The 15,784-nt window shown below is 45.5% G+C and overlaps 1 protein-coding gene across 3 annotated transcripts in view; it reads right to left on the minus strand.

Moving 5' to 3' along the window:
* LRIG2 (leucine rich repeats and immunoglobulin like domains 2) overlaps positions 1 to 15,784 on the minus strand; it is a 162,647-nt gene that overhangs the window by 75,314 nt on the left and 71,549 nt on the right. The window lies entirely within an intron of this gene.

The following is a 15,784-nucleotide window of genomic DNA, read 5'->3' on the forward strand; positions in this document are numbered from 1 at the left end:
AGAGAAAGAAAATGTGGCATTCTCCACATTCACCTCAGACTGAGGCCAGCATAGAGGCTCATTCTGGGCAGAGAGTGCAAGTGCTGACAGAGCAGCGCGTAGGAGCCAGGTGTCAGTGGAATAGGTTTGATTTGCACTCCCTTTTCCCTAAACATATGCCTGAACAGGTATGTATGATGTAACTGGTTGAGGGAGTAACCGGGCATACTTCCCATTAAGCATGCCCCTTCGCCATCATCCCCCACCCCCTCCCCATTCTCAGCATAACTTCCATTTCACACCCTGGTGGTGGCGGAAGGAGCTAGAAAGTGCTGACTCTATTGCGTAGCCAACAAACTAACTGTCTCTGGGCTGCCTGAGCCTCTGAGCTAATGTAGCCCATTTTCTTGTTTCAAGCTTGCTGGGCCAGTCTCCAGACCTGCTCCTTTAGCCTTCCCAGCTCAGGAGGGACCTACTCTCACTCTGGATGAGGCACCTGTGATGGTTTTAATGGGCTCTGGGGAACCTCCAGGTTTGCATGTTCTCAGCCATCAGCAGGAGCAGTCGTGCGTTTCTGGGCCCTCCAGGTCCACTCTGTTCACCGGCCTTCCAGGCTGGGAATGTACCCACAAACTCTTAGCTGACTAAAAACCCAGGGAACTTGTGTCCAAGCCTGCATTTGTGCGTGTGCATGTGCGTGTGTGTATGTTTGGGGGGGGGGGCAAAGGGGAGCTGAAGGCCAGTGCACAGAAGAAAGCCAGAGGCTTCCGGCTGGTCATTATCTCCAGGCCAGAAGCTTCCAGTCCCTTGAATGGTACTCTGCCAAGTGGCCTGATTCTCACTCTGCATAATGAAATGCTCCCTGATTATCCTGATGATGTACCAGAACGGGGGCCCGTGATGGTCCATCTGCTGCCAACTCTGCTTCTTCTTCTACTGTGGACATGAGGATGTCCCTACCGCTCCCCCCACGGCCCTGCCTCACTTCCCCAGCATAAGGCGCATCCCCAAGGGACCCTGCTCTGGGGGAGGGGGGGTGCTGAACTGAAATGACAACCGCAGTTTATTAATTGGACTAATGAGGGAGGGAAAGAGAAGCAGGAAGAGTGAGAAGGAAGGGGGTGAAGACAGGAACACATACAGCACAGGGGTTCAGGACAAGACTCCCGACGGGACCAGCAGCTCCCTTTCTATGTGCTTGGGGAGTGGGCAGGCAGGGGGTTGGAGGATGGTTTTATACCACTTATATTTTCTATAGGAAATGTGCTAATTTTTCATCAGCAAATTGTAACATCCCCATTTCTTGAAAGCCTGTGCTCTGGCTACTTTGTTGTTTTAGAGCATTAGCTCAGTTCCACTTCCCAAGATCCACACGAGACAGGAATCCTTATACGCATCTTGCCCACGAGCAAACAGAGACGTGAAGAGGTGTGCCCAGAGTCACCCTCGTAATCAACCACAGAGCCCAAACTCTTAACTCCTGCCGCCGTGGGGTGGTAGGAAGTAAGGCTCCAAGCGGTCATAAACGTAGCTCCTATGGAGCATTCCTCTAGTTCAGGCAGAGCACGCTAAGCCCTTTACAGGTAGCAGCACCTTCAACCCTATATGACGCAGGTGGGTTTACGGTCCCTGTTTTACAGATGAGGAAATTTAATCTCAGAGAGGTAATTTGCCAAAGGCCACACACCTAGAAAGTGTCAGAGGGGGATCTGGTCTCCACCTACCCGAGTGCTTACCTTCTGTCACTGCCTCCTTTAACCTCTCTTTGCCCTGAGCTCCCGCAGGCCTCTTATGTAATAGCTGCAGAGATGGTGAGTCGGTTTATTTTTCTGTAGTGGAAGCTCCAGGGTGACACAGAGGATCAGAATGGCTATGAGATTTAGGCTGTGGAACCGCAGCTTAACCAAGCAAGCGGGGAGAACAAATTGCCAGGACCTGGGGCTAAAAGCTTATAAAGGAGGCAACTGCAAGGGTTCCTTCAGGGCAACCTAAAGCCGGCTCATCCTTCTCCACACAGAGGCTTGGAGAGGCTTGTTAAGAGCATGAGGGTTACCTCAACATTTTAAAATAAACATTTTTTTTCCGAGTTCCCCAGCGTTGTCATTGCTGTGGCGTGGATTCGGTCTCTGCCTGGGAATTTCTGCATGCCTCAGGTGCAGCCAAAAAAAATTTTTTTTTCTGTCAATGAGGCTGGTGAAAATAATTTACACTGGTAGCTGTGTCCTTCCTGTTTGTCCTCCTGAAAGCAGTTCCAGCTGACCAGCCACTGGGAACCTGCTGCTTAAGCAGCTGGTAATAGGCTGCAAAACAACATGAGGAGGGCTGGGCAGGCAGGGGTCAGCACCCTCCGGGACTGCAGGCCTGTCTTGCAGAGATGAGCCAAAGAACAAAAACACGGGAGCACAGCTGATGTGTGCATATCTAGCTGCTCTCTGCTCTGGGCTTCTTTTCGTTTTCTGGCAGAAAATAATAAACGCTTCCAACCCTCAGGAAAAATATGAAGTCAAAAGTAAAACTTCCCTCCCAGGTACTCACACTCACCATAACCACTGCCAACTCTTTTGCTATCTCTCTTTTCACACCTATTTTCTGCTAGATCTTGGCATAACTATGACTTTTTTTTTTTTTTTTTTTTTTTGCTTTTTAGGGCCACACTGGTGACATATGGAAGTTCCCACGGTAGGGGTCGAATTGGAGCTAGAGCTGCAGCTGCTGACCTACACAACAGCTCACAGCAACGCCAGATCCTTTAACCCACTGAGTGAGGCCAGGGATTGAACCTGTGTCCTCTTGGATGCTGGTCAGGTTCATTATCTCTGAGCCACAATGGGAACTCCCTGAACTTGTATTTTTTAATTTTTTATTACCTAATATAAAAAAATTAGATTGATATGTTGACCTTCAATTTGACCAATTTACACTCCCATTAACAGTGTGTAAAAGGGTAAATTTCCTCCCATCCTACCAATAGTGACTGGTTTTGTAGTTAAGCAAAAAAAATGCCAGTAGGTAAATTGTAAACATACCTCTCCCACTCTTTCCTTCTGTCCTTTCACCTACTTTCAATCACATTCACAACCTCTGACCCATGCCTATTACATGGAATTCCAAAGGTTTGTCAGTAGATGAGAAAACAGGGGAAGGGGGGAACTTATGGCTCATCAGCTGGGATACACGGAGAGGCAGGACTCTGGCAAGGGGATGCCAGGACATTGTGGGTATATGCCTAGAGTTCAAATGTACCAGCTCATTAGCCAGCAAAAAAAGTGTGTGATCAAGACTCTGCTAGGTTTTGGGAGTTCCCGTCGTGGTGCAGTGGTTAACGAATCCAACTAGGAACCATGAGGTTGCGGGTTCGGTCCCTGCCCTTGCTCAGTGGGTTAACGATCCGGCGTTGCCGTGAGCTGTGGTGTAGGTTGCAGACGTGGCTCGGATCCCGCGTTGCTGTGGCTCTGGCGTAGGCTGGTGGCTACAGCTCCAATTCAACCCCTAGCCTGGGAACCTCCATGTGCCACAGGAGCGGCCCAAGAAATAGCAACAACAACAACAACAGACAAAAGACAAAAGACAAAAAAAAAAAAAAAAAAAAAACCAACAACAAGACTCTGCTAGGTTTTGGATTTCGGTAGATCCTAGATCCTCAGATAATCACACAGGTAGACAAAAGCAAGCATTACCTCCTTTTTTTTTTTTTTTTTTTTTTTTTTTTCTTTTAGGGCTGCACCCACAGCATATGGAAGTTCTAAGGCTAGGGGCCAAACTGGAGCTACAGCAACACAGCCACAGCCACAGCCATGCTGGATCCTTTAACCCACCGAGCAAGGCCAGGGATCAAACCCGCATCCTCATGGATACTAGCTGGGTTCATTAACCACTGAGCCGCAATGGGCATTCCCCTCCCTATTTTAAAGATGATAAAAAGGAGACTCGCACACATGGATGCTTGGCCTAAGGTCAGAGTGCTAGTCAAAGGTTGAACTCTAAATCAGTTCCCCCTTATACTAACTACATCCACAACTTTCATATGTGTGTAAAATATAGGGTGTGTGTGTATAGCTATAAACACCAAGTGCACAATGTGTAGTTTGTGAACATGTATTTAGGTTACACCCCATTTTATACCAGCAGACATACACTCTAGGCGTAATCTGTGTGTAATACAATGTATATAAAATAAGAGTTCCCATCCTGGCTCAGCACTGACGACCCTGATTGAGATCCATGGGGATGAAGGTTCTGTCCCTGGCCTCCTTCAGTGGGTTAAGGATCTGGTGTTGCCAGTCACAGATGCGGCTCAGATACCACATTGCTATGGCTGTGGCATAGGCTGGAAGCTATAGCTCTGATTTGACTCCTACCCTGGGAACTTTCATATGCTGAGACAGCAGCCCTAAAAAGCACAAAAAATAAATAAATAAAAATAAAAAAATTAAAAAAAAACAACGTATATAAATTGTGGTGGATGGTGCAAGAGACACTAAAATGTCACCTGGGAGGCCCTGACAAATCCCTGACAAAAGTGTGTCAGGAACCACAATTTCGCAAATATAACTAACACAGCTGTATGCTGTTTATGAAAGTTGTTAAGAGAGTAAATCCTGAGTTCTCATCACAAGAGAAAAAAATTTGTATGTTTCCTTAATTTTGTACTTATATAAAATGATGGATGTTCACTAAACTTGTGATAAACACCTCATGATATCTGCAAGTCAAATCATTATGCTGTAACCTTAAACTTATACAGTGCTGTATGTCAATAATAGCTCAATAAAACTGGAAGGAAAAAGTATGTCAGAGACTAAAGAGGGTTGAGAAAGGAACTCCAAATGAGATCTGTTATTGTCATGATTCTGGAACAATGTGTGACAGGGGTTAAGTGCATAAAATTCTGGAATCAAATATACGCAGGTTGATGTCCTAGCTTTTTTTTTTTTTTTTTTTCTTTTTTCTTTTTAGGGCCACACCTGCAGCATATGGAAGTTCCCAGGCTAGGGGTCAAATCCGAGCTGCAGCTACCCCCCTACACCACAGCTACAGCAACACTAGATCCGAGCCACATCTGGGACCTCATGGCAATGCCAGATCCTTAACCCACTGAGCGAGGCCAGGGATGGATCCCACATCCTCACAGAGACTACATCAGGTTCTCAACTCACTGAGCCACAATGGGAACTCCTGAAGTCCTATCTTAACCACGTACTAGATGAATGATCTTGGACTACCAAGTTAAGTTCTCTAGGCTTCAGTTTTCTCATCTGTGAAAAAGAGACAAAATTCTCCTTGTTAAAGACAAGATTACTATTAAGTGGATGCAATGAGATAATGCATGCAAAACACCTTGCAATGTGCCTGCAACATATTAGTAAGTCTTAGTAAGCATAGTTATTATTCAATTTTACTATATGTTTGCCTACATTCTTCTTATTTGTTTAGATTCAACATAGCTCAGGTATACATTAACCTAAGCCTATGACTGAAGAAGTGGCAATAACGAAAGATTAACAGTGGTTTCCCACTGCTGCCCAGGCTGCTACCAGAATCATCTTGGGAGCTGAAAACCAGATACTGATGTCTAGGCCAATGAAATCAGAATCTCTGAAAGTGTCGCGAATCACTGGATTAAATAGAGGCTGCCAAGAGTGTAAAGTTTGGGGGACTACTAAGAATCAATAAATGAGGTTATATGAAAATCAAGGCTTTACCTGAGTGAGCAATCTATATCTCTGACACTCAAATGTGGAAGATGGTTGTTGGTTGACCCGTTTTCACTTTTCGCATTGGGAGATCTGTGTAGTCCTAGGGAAGCTGACTCCTTCCCTGACTTCAGACATCAAGCAGGAGACCTCTGAAGGCTAAGGCAGCCACTGCATTTTATCCACCACCGCTACAACTGGTTTAAAGTGAGCATGTTGGAGTTCCCGTCGTGGCCCAGTGGTTAATGAATCCGACTAGGAACCATGAGGTTGAGGGTTCGATCCCTGGCCTCGCTCACTGGGTTAAGGATCCATCATTGCCATGAGCTGTGGTGTAGGTTGCAGACAAAGCTCGGATCTGGCATTGCTGTGGCTCTGGCATAGGCTGGTGGCTACACTTCTGATCCGACCCCTAGCCTGGGAACCTCCATATGCCGCAGGAGTGGCCCTAGAAAAGGCAAAAAGACAAAAAATAAATAAGTAAATAAATAAAGCGTGCATGTGGTCAAAGCTATTGTAATCAGCTAGGAGCACTAAGATGAAGATGCTGTCTTTCCCCGGGAATGTGAGTGAGAAAGTTCATACATAGCTCTGGGACTTTTTTAAGCCATCTTGGGATCCCAAAGAGAGTCAGCTTTAGTAAGAAGACACCAGAGAAGAAAGCATTGTTTTGGCTGCACCCAAGACATGCAGAAGTTCTGGGATCAGGAATGGAACTGGCGCCACAGCAGCTATCCAAGTCACAGCAGTGACGATGCCAGGGAACTCTGAAGGGCATTGTTTTGCTACTTGATCAAGCCTCATTTAAAGCTGGCTGCCTCTAGACTCCCTAACATCATGAGTTAATAAATTCCTTACTCAAGTCTCTTCTGTTAGTGGCAACTAAAAGAATCCCAGTCAAGTATTTCTCTCTCTCTCTCTTTTTTGCAGGGGGCCGCACCTGAGACAAATGGAAGTCACCAGCCTAGGAGTCGAATTGGAGCTACAGCTGCTGGCCTATGCCACAGCCACAGATATGCCAGATCCAAGCCGCATCTGAGACCTACACCACAGCTCACGGCAATGCTGGATCTCCGACACTGAACAAGGCCAGGGATCAAACCCACATCCTCATGGATACTAGCTGGATTCATTTTCCCTGAGCCACAATGGGAATTTGCTCTCTTTTTTTCTTTTGATGGACTATACCCACAGCATATAGAAGTTTCTGGGCCAGGGATTGAAACTGAGGCACAGTTGCAACCTACGCCACAATTGTGACAATGCCAGATCCTTAACCCACTGCATCAAGGATCAAACCTGCACCTCCTCAGAGACCTGTAGTTGCAGTCAGATTCTTAACCCACTTTCCCCGGGTAAAGTATTTCTTTTACCTACATACCTACAGTATGTAGGTAGCAATAACAATAACAAAGGAATGCCTGGTGCTTCTTTCTATTTCACAGGAAAATAAGTATTTTGCTAGAGCCTCATCCTGCTCTTTCTAGAACCAAGAGCCTACATCCCTACGCAAAAACAAATAAACAATAAACAAACAGGGCAGTTAACCCCTCTTCTTTCAAAGTCTTAGCCAGGGAGCTCAGGGTCTCGAGCTTGTGGCAGAAGTCTTAGGTTCTCCTTGTTAAGTTGCCGTGAGACAGTTATACCAGCATCATCCCCACAGCTCTGACTGTTACTCTGCTCACCCATTTTGGTGGCTTCTCAACATCCCATGAGGCCCCTGCCAAGCGGCCTCCATTCTCATCTGCCACTGCACCACCCCATTCTCACATCAAACTATTTGCTTTTCTCCAAATCTGAGAGGCTTTCATCTTTCATCCTCCAGTGCCTGAAGCACGGACAGTTCCCGTAGCCGGCCTCTTTCCCTCTTTGCTACATGGCAAATCCCACCTATCCTCCGAGGTCCAGCTCAAGCGCCACATTTCCCCATTTTCCGGAGGCAGGACAAGGGGCCCTCCCTTGGCACTGTGTACACGCCTCCATCATAGTGCGTCTCACATGCTAGGGTCTGGGCGTGTCTGTGCCAGTGTCCCCCTCCAGACCATGGTTGCCTCAAGAGCGAGGCCTCTCTCTTTTTCATCGCAGCATCCCTAAAGAAGCAGGATAAAGTGATGGTTAAGTAAACTGGTTCTGGAGGAAGCCTGCCTAGTTCTATTATTAGCTCTATTACCTTGGGCAAGATACTTTTTTTTTTTTTTTTTTTGGTCTTTTTTTGGGTTTTTTTTTGGATTTTCTAGGGCCACTCCTGCAGCATATGGAGGTTCCCAGGCTAGGGGTCGAATCAGAGCTGTAGCTGCCAGTCTACACCAGAGCCACAGCAATGCAGGATTCGAGCCGCGTCTGAGACCTACACCACAACTCACAGCAACGCCAGATCGTTAACCCACTGAGCAAAACCAGGAATCGAACCCTCAACCTCCTGGTTCCTAGTCGGATTCACTACTGAGCCACGACGGAACTCCAAGATATACTTCTCTTTGACTGAATTTCCTCATCTGTAAAATGAGGGTTTTAATAATAGCCATAGCATGGATGACTGTTAAAATTAAACAAGGAGTTCCCGTTGTAGCTCAGCAGTTAACAAACCTGATGATGGTTATGGCTTCACAGGTGTGTCCATGTGTTAAAACTCACCAAGTTGTAAGCCTTAACTAGAGGCAGTTTATGATATGTCAGTTATACCTCAATAAATTTAAAAAAAAGAAAGTACTCCTCCAAAGTGTCCTCCTCCAAAGTGTCCCATGACTCCTCCAAAGCGTCCTCCTTTGTAACCCATCCCTCACTCCCCCACCCACCAACCCTGCCCATAGGGAGCCACAGGTCTGCCTTCTGTCACTAGAGATTTGTTTACAGATTCTAGAATTTTCCATAAATTAAATAGTACAAAATGTACTCTTTCTGAGATCTCATTTTAAGATCTATCATATTTTGTGTCTGTCAATATTTTATTCCTTTTTATTTCGGAGTAACTGACCACGGTGTAGATATATCACAATATGTTTATCCATTCATTACTGAAGGACATTTGAGACATTTCCAGTTTTTTTTGTGTGTGACAAATAAAACTGCTCTGAGTGTTTGTGTACAAGTCTGTGTAGACATAAAAACTAGTCTGATTTGAATAACAGCAACAACTGTGAGTGACAGTGGTAATGTGTGAGCTGTTTCTCTTTAGCATGTGTAGCTAATATTTGTATAAAATCCTAAAAATAACTAGTGTAGACCCAACTCAAAGGTCATCACTTCCAAAAGGAATCCAGAGTCACCAGACATCTTGAATACACTTTGCAAGAAACTTCGAAACTCTGAGAAGAAGCTCCCTGAGGGCAGGAATTTGTGTCCCTGCCATATTCCAGTACCGAGAGCCTGGATTCTCATACACCTATACACACAAACACATATTTTTTTCTTAAGTAGCTTATTCCTTTTTTGGACAGGGTGTTTTTTTTTGTTTGGTTGGTTTTTGTTTTTGTCTTTTTAGGGCCTCACCCGCGGCATATGGAGGTTCCCAGGCTAGGGGTCTAATCGGAGCTATAGCTGCCAGTCTATGCCACAGCCACAGCAACTTGGGATCCGAGCAGTGTCTGCAACCCCAACCACAGTGCACGGCAACGCCGGATCCTTAACCCACTGAGCAAGGCCAGGGATCGAACCTGCATCCTCATGGATGCTAGTCAGGTTCCTTAACCACTGAGCCACGATGGGAACTCTCATTTTTGGACAGTTTTAATGATTATAAAGTCTGTCCTTATGTATAGCAGATATTGACTGCTATACAAATTTTGTCCTAATTTGTCCAAATGATGCCCTCTGGAGCCGCATTTTTCACATGAAATATAAAAAATATTTGAAAATACACATCCAGACTCTTTCACCATTTGTGTTAAGGCACAGTTTAACTTAGGACCATACTGACTTGGTCATTCTTCTGAAAGGCAGTGTGCATAGTGGCGCTAAGAACGTGGGTGGGGAAGTCTGCCGGATCTGTGTTCACATCCTAATTACAGCTGTAGGATGTGGAGCAAATGTTGAACCTTTTTTTTCTTTTTGGCTATACCCACGGCAAGCAGAAGTTTTGGGGCCAGGGATTGAACCTGAGCCACAGCAGTGACCCAAGCAGCAGCAGTGATAATGCTGGATCCTCAACCCGCAGAACCACAAGGGAACTCCTGTTTAACTTATTGTGTCCCAGTTTTTCCATTTGTGAAATGAGGATAATAATGGCTATCACACAAGATTATTGAAAGAATTAAATGAGAAAACATATGCTAAAGCCTCTTGCACAGTTTATCAATACTGACTATTTTCAGTTTTTTAAGACTCTGCCTAAAAAATAGCACATCAAGCTATATACAGAGCTCCAGACATGACCACTCAGAGGAGAGTTCTTTCATTTTTGGCCAGTTTGTTTTCAGCAGTCATACTAAAAATAATGAAGATCTCCCTCCCCCCAGGGTTTTTTGTAGGATTTTCTTCTGAACCATTCATCCAAAAGCTCATACTGTTCAATCTGTTTCTAGACTTAATTGCAGGATACAATAATATGCTTACGAATTTGGGTTAATCATTCCAAAACAACAGGATCTTTTTGAATCTGGACTCTGTTATCTAATTCATTAGATACTGCTCCCAAATTTGTCATCTACAAGTTTCATAAAAATGTTTTTAAGTTCTTGATGAAAACACCAAGGAGGACAGGACCAAAGGCCCTGAATCAGTTCACACAGACAAGAGCTATTTAGCCCAGACAATGCAGCACACCATTTCAGAATCTTGTCACATTTTTCATCATTTCCATAATGATAGCAACGAACTCTGTAAATGGTTTGCTAAAATCAAGATCGAACATAGCGACAGTACCGTCCTAATTCACTCCGAGTCATTGATATTTAAATAAATAAAAGCAAGTGAGTTCCCGTTGTGGCACAGCAGAAACGAATCTGACTAGGAACCATGAGGTTGTGGGTCTGATCCCTGGCCTTGCTCAGTGGGTTAAGGATCTGGTGTGGCCATGAGCTGTGGTGTAGGTCACAGACACGGCTCGGATCTGGAATTTTTTTTTTTTTTTTTTTTTTTTGTCTTTTTGCCATTTTTTGGGCCACTCCTGTGGCATATGGAGGTTCCCAGGCTAGGGGTTGAATCGGAGCTGTAGCTGCCAGCCTACGCCAAAGCCACAGCAACGCAGGATCCGAGCCACGTCTGCAACCTACACCACAGCTCACAGCAACGCTGGATCATCAACCCACTGAGCAAGGGCAGGAATCGAACCCGAAACCTCATGGTTCCTAGTCGGATTCATTAACCACTGCGCCATGACGGGAACTCCATGGCTCGGATCTGGCATTGCTGTGGCTGTGGTGTAGGCAGGCGAGACTATGCTCCCATTAGACCCCTAGCCTGGGAACCTCCATATGTCTCGGGTACGGCCCTAAAAAGACAAAAAGACAAATAAACAAACAAACAAACAAAAGTAGGAGTTCCTGTTGTGGCTCCGTGCTAACAAACCCAACTAGCATCCATGAGGATGCTGGTTCAACCCATGGCCCCACTCAGTGGGTTAAGGATCCAGCGCTGCTGTGAGCTGTGGTATAGGTTGAAGATTCAGTGCAGATCCTGCATTGCCATGGCTGTGGTGTAGGCCAGCAGCTGTAGCTACAATTCAGCCCCTAGCCTGGAAACTTCCATATGCCACGAGTATGACCCTAAAAAGCAGTATATATGTTATATATATATACAATTTCTAGTAATGTTTCAAAATAACCATGAGTGACTTGAAGCTAATCGCTTACCCTCTCTGGGCTTCAGTTTTTTTTTAATCCATAAAAATGGGATAACACAAGGACCTACTGTAAACCACAGGGAACCATACTCAGTATCTTATAGTAACATACAATGGGAAAGAATCTGAAAAAGAATGTATATAACTGAATCACTTTGCTGTACACCTAAGACTGACACAGCATTGTGAATCAACTATACTCTACTAAAAATAAATTTTTAATGGGATAACAATAGCGACTGCATAAGATTACGAGAATTAAATAAGTTTGTGTGATCTACAGCAAGGACCATGTGTTGTTTCATTAACTGTTAAACCAAGGCGTTTATGTGTGTAGTAGACATTCCTGAGACTTGAGGAGACACTATAGAAACACAAACACCACAAACTGAATTTGCTCTTCATTTCTTCCCCAAAGCCTCTCGGCTTATCTAACTTTCAACCCCCTCCCCCTTCCTTTGATGTCTGGGAAACTCAGTTCCCCTCTCTGTGTTATGCACCACAACTGCACTCTCCACCCTCTGACTGCCCCCCAGGCCTTCTCTGCTAAGCGGGACTCCTGACCTGTGCTCTGTTAACCTGTGAGCATTTTCCCCACAGCTAACCCTTCAGGGCCACTTCGAAAGCTCTTTTTGGGGAGTTTCCGTTATGGCGCAGCAACCTAGTAACCATGAGGTTGTGGGTTCAATCCCTGGCCTTGCTCAGTGGGTTAAGGATCTGGCATTGTGGTGAGCTGTGGTGTAGGTCGAAGATGTAGCTCGGACCTCGTGTTGCTGTGGCTGTGGTGCAGGCCAGCAGCTGTGGCTCCGGTTAGACCCCTAGCCTGGGAACCTCCGTATGCCAAGGGGGCAGCCCTAAAAAGCAAAAAAAAAAAAAAAAAAAAAAAAAAAAAAGAAAGTCCTTTTCTTTTCTCCTTCCCCCAAACCCCTGGGAGGATCAGAGGCCAAAACAGAGATTGATTTCCCCATCAGTGTGCATTTCGTCACCTTCATTAAAGGGAAGAAGCTGTAAAAATCAATTCTTCTTTTAAAGTGCAATTTTAATTATTGAGATTTATAAACATTTTAAATACATATTTTAAAATATACACTCTAAACACATTTTAATATCTTTTATTAACTTGCTTAATATTAAATTTCATCAATGTGTTGCCTAAATCTAAGAAAAGTGAGGTTTTGAAAGCTCATCAGGATTTCCTAATTCTGAGAAAAACGTCAGGAAGGATGTAATTAGCTCATTCGCCCACAGATATAGCCCTATTCTGCCCAGGAGAGGAAGGAAATAAAGCAGAACTCTCTTAGCCTCACTGAACACCCAGGCATCAGATTCTGCACTGTTTCAATTTCTCCTTGCTGCTGTTTGTTCTTCCACACAAGGACCTGGCCAGACCTACAGAAGCCCCCTGCTCTGGAGCAATTCAGAAGGGTGATGGGAGGAAGGTCTCCTAGGAGATAATGGACTTTCTGTCACTAAAGGCAGTTGGGGGCTCATGTGATTAAAGTAAAATTAAAAGACGAGGCTATATTTATACCCTAGGATAGAAGGCATGTCATACCAGTTATGCCTGATTACATAACCCAGAGTGTCCCAAGACTTCATTAGCCTAAGACTACAGAATCGGGTCACATTTCTTTAATACACACATTACAATGACTCCAAGTCATCCTCTCTGGACTCTGAGAAGCTGATTCTCATTGGATCCTCACTTTTCTTCCTTGTTTGTTTGTAGCAGGAGTCACAAAAGAAAGCCCATGCCATGCTGGCATTTGCAGGCCTCCTCCCCAAGTACATCTACCTTTGCTGCTGCTCCACATCTCCAAGGCCACCAGATGCCATCGGGGGCCTGTCTCCTCCCCCAGACGTGTCTCCCCAACAGGCACACAGGCTCCACCCTTCCCTCCCCAAACAACAGCTTTGACCAGCACATGGGTGACAAAAAAAGTCTGACAGAAGCCTTGAGTATCAGATACGGCGTGACAAGGAAAATGGAAAGAAACCTAAACTGGAGGGAACGTATCACAGCTCTCTGAATTTGTTCATCCACACCTTTCCAAGGGGACCCTCTGCCAGAGCTGGCTCCACGGGCCTTCCACCTGTGCAATCATAGAGGCCCCCACGCTTGCAAGGCTCCCACATTTAATGTTCTGCTGTTGCCATCTTGAGATTCTTAATAAATTCTTGAACAAGAAGCTCTTTATTTTCATTGTACACTAAGCCTTGCAAATTATGTACCCACACCCTCCATTTTTTCAATTGAGACGTAATTGACATATGTATAACATTATACTCATCTTAGGGATATAATATAATGATTCACTATTTGTATGTATTGCCAAATGATCACAAGTCTAGTTAACTTTCACCACCATACATTGTTACAGTCACACCCTCTATTCCTCTCCTAACCCCCCTACCTGCCAGTATTTGCCAAGCCCAGATCACCCTAACCAGCCAAAGTGTCTATGATGATGCCCTTTGTACCTGGAGGTCTGGTCCAACTCCAAACACGAAATCGCTCCAGAGAGGCAACCCTGCCCCCAACAAAGACAACCAACAGATCACTTAAGAGAGATGAATTGTCCTTCAAGGACCACAACCACAAGGCAGTGTATAAGGTGCTTTGATTTCAATACAAATAGATAACCAGCATTTACCTACATCTCGGCTCATACCCACAAAATAATCCAAACGTGGTTATCTAAAGATCCAGATATTTGATCCCATGTAGACCAAAAAAGCAGCAAACAACTACATGTTTAACTAAGATATGCTTGTTTTGGTTGAAGAAAGTGGCATCACAGAGAAAGACTTACTCTGTACACGAGGATGTGCTACAGAGAGGCCAGAATGTTCGACACCAGAACATTCTCAAAGCTGTGGCTGCTGCTCTCATCTCCTTCCCACCTTTTACCTCCCCAATTTCTCCCCCCTCCCCCACTTCTCCTTCCTTTCTCCGTTCCACTCTAATTCCACTGTGGCCCCTGTAGGGCAGTTTAAGTAACTTTCTAGGCCTGACCCTTAGGTATCTCCCTAGCAGGAGTCCTGTACTCGGCCAAAGTCCCAAGGGATGGGGATGCAGGGGTGATGGCCCACGGACACTCAGCTCCAGCTCCAGTCAGATCTGGGAAGTGGCAAAAACAAGAACCAAGAGGAAATGGGTCACAGCCCCGTGGTTGGCAGAAACAACTGCTGTGCCTGAGCCTTTATTCTAGGAACAAATCTTTGCTCTCTTCACCAGTGACCCACGTGAATCGTAATTCCCAAGAGCCATAAAGCAGAGCAATAAAGAGGGCTGATTCCACATCTGCCGGGTAAGTGTTCCCTGGCAAGACAAGAAAGACAGAGAGACACAATGCTTTCATGGAGACAAAAGGAAGAAAGAGACTGGGCAGATGAGATCCTTTATAGAAAGTCTGAGCCTTGACTGACAGCCCCTAGATGCCTACACACCAAAAATCTCTTTTCCTTTCTTCTTTTTTCTTTTGAATCCCTCTGCCTATTTTAAACACCTCTTCTTTCCTTTTCAAGGTGAGGTAATGGGGAAAGAGCGACAGCAGAGCCAAATCAAGCTCGGAGCCTGGAATCATGGGAGCCGGAGGAGATCTTGGCAGAACCCCACTGTTTGTTGGATGGGTTCTGGAAACACCCACTGAATTGGCTACTTCTTCCTTCCTGCAAAGAAGACTGTAACAAGATTCTTTCTACTGCCTGAAGTGGTGACTCTCCGACCTCTTGGCCTTAGTCACGTCCTCTCTCCCACCCCGGCCCCAAGGACTCTTCCTCTTCTCCTTGGCAGGTCCGGAGCCCCAGCGTGGTATTTCTCAGTCGGCAGTAGAGGGCGTCCTGGCCCCGGAGAATGATCGGGTCCACTCCCGCCACGCGCGCGCGCCCGCAGCGCTAATGACTTGCAGCTCCATCAACATAAAGCAACCTCTTCACAAAGGAACATTGTCACTAAGCATTTTCCTTTTCATTCTTGAAAGCTCCACTGCCCTGGCCAACCCCTTCCCCCTCCCCTCTGCCTTCTTGCGCGCTCTCTTTCCTCTCCCAACCTCTGGGAAGCAGCAGGAAATGAACAAGGTCCACAGTGAAGAAAAACAAATCCAGGGCCCTGACGAGGGAAACCGCAGGGAAATGACCAAGTGGCATTAACAGCTGCAGGAGCTGTAGACAGCGCTGTGTGTGTGTGTGTGTGTGTGTGTGAGAGAGAGAGAGAGAGAGAGAGAGAGAGAAGGAATGTGTGTGTATCCAGTAAGTATAACCGTACTTTCCAAATTTCATCATACATAGAGATCATCTGGAGAGCTTGTTAAAACAGAGCTTCCTGGGCCTC

This window comes from Sus scrofa, chromosome 4, assembly GCF_000003025.6.
Source record: "Sus scrofa isolate TJ Tabasco breed Duroc chromosome 4, Sscrofa11.1, whole genome shotgun sequence".
NCBI lineage: Eukaryota > Metazoa > Chordata > Mammalia > Artiodactyla > Suidae > Sus > Sus scrofa.